Genomic DNA, 1,828 nt, shown 5'->3' with positions numbered 1-1,828 from the left:
AGGCCTGGAGTTTCAGTTTCAGACCAGCCTGGCCAACATGGCGAAACCCTGTCTCTACTAAAAATACAAAAATTATCCAGGCGTGGTGACTCACGCCTGTAATCCAGCACTTTGGGAGGCCAAGGCGGGCGGATTGCCTGAGTTCAGGAGTTCAAGACCAGCCTGAGCAACACGGTGAAACCCCATCTCCGGTAAAATACAAAAGAAATTAGCCGGACGCAGTGGCATGCACCTGTAGTTCCAGCTACTCAGGAGGCTGAGGCAAGAGGACTGCTTGAACCCGGGAGGCGGAGGTTGCAGTGAGTCGAGATCATACCACTGCACTCCAGCCTGAGCGACAGAGCAAGATTCCATCTCTACAAAACAAAACAAAACAAACAAACAAACAAAAAACACATACACAGATTCTTAATGTTGATAACAAGGTTATAGCATCGGAATAATTTCAGAACATGAAATTCATGTGTAAACATATATATTCAACAAAAGGTCTTCAGAATGCCTACTCTCTAAGGCCATTGCAGCTGGTGATGATTTCCCCAATAGAAGGATGTTTCTTGGGAGCTCACTCTATAATAAACTCATACCAGCTGTATCCATCACCCATGATCATGAATTATTTCCTGGGAATAGCAACCAGAAAGAATCTCTCACGTTTACATACACAGAGCCACAGCAAAGGACAAATTAAATTGCACTTAGGATAATATGTTCATTGCTAAAATTGGAGAGAAATAGACTCTGTTGTGCACACATTCTTGAAATAATTGGAACAAAATGTTGAAAGAGAAATAATGAAATAGATGACTTCAGATAAAGTTGGGTACCAGGCAATACAGTCTTCAGAAATTTCTCCCATTCTGCTACCCTCTCCAGATCACGGAGTCCCCTTTCTACTTTGAAAACAAAATCTACTTGTCATCCTAAAGTCTACTTTTCTAAGAGGAGCTGGTATCACCTTCCCTGAGTCAGGTCACTGTGTTGCTTATTCCAAGGGTGTTTGCCTTGGGTTCTTTATTTCTAATTCAATTCAACAAATGCTTACTGGGGCCTATTATATGCAAAGTACTTGCAGTTGCAGGTAGTGAAATAAAGGCCTTCATGATCTTACAAATGGATTTCAAGCAATGGTGAGTACCTAGGAAGGAGTTTTTTTTCTCTGCATGATATTATTTGGTTCTGTGTCCCCCTCCAAATTCCATGTTGAACTGTGATCCCCAATGTTGGGGGAGGTACCTAGTGAGAGGTAATTGGATCATGGGGGTGAATTTTCCCCTTGCATTCTCATGATACTGAGTTCTCATGAGATCTGTTTAAGTGTGTAGCACTTCCTTGTTCACTCTCTCTCCCTCCTACCGTGCCATTTGAAGAAGCTACTTGCTTCCCCTTTGCCCTTCTGCCATGATTGTGTTTCCTGAGGCCTCCCCAGCCATGCTTCCTGTACAACCTATGGAACTGTGAGTCAATTAAATCTCTTTTCTTCATAAATTACCCAGTCTCAGGTAGTTCTTTATAGCAATGTGAGAATGAACTAATACAATGCATAACATCTGACTCCCTGCCGCTATTTCCTTCCAAATGACTTGTTGTTGGGGCCACAGAGCCAGCACACACACTTCAAGATGTCTCCAATTTTGAATCATTGTCTATCTACCCTGGGTTTTAGGAAAACAGGGGTTCAAGTGTTACTATAACTGGGTTTCTGATTTATTTCTCCTTCCTTATTATAGGGTTTCTGACTTATTTCCTCAAGCCTGAATTCCCTGATACCCAGCTCTGCTGAGATAGGAATCTTAGAAGAGAGAAATCTAACATTTTTTTTTTTTTT

This window comes from Rhinopithecus bieti, unplaced genomic scaffold, assembly GCF_001698545.2.
Source record: "Rhinopithecus bieti isolate Rb0 unplaced genomic scaffold, ASM169854v2 scaffold_64915, whole genome shotgun sequence".
NCBI lineage: Eukaryota > Metazoa > Chordata > Mammalia > Primates > Cercopithecidae > Rhinopithecus > Rhinopithecus bieti.
This window is presented reverse-complemented; position numbering follows the sequence as displayed.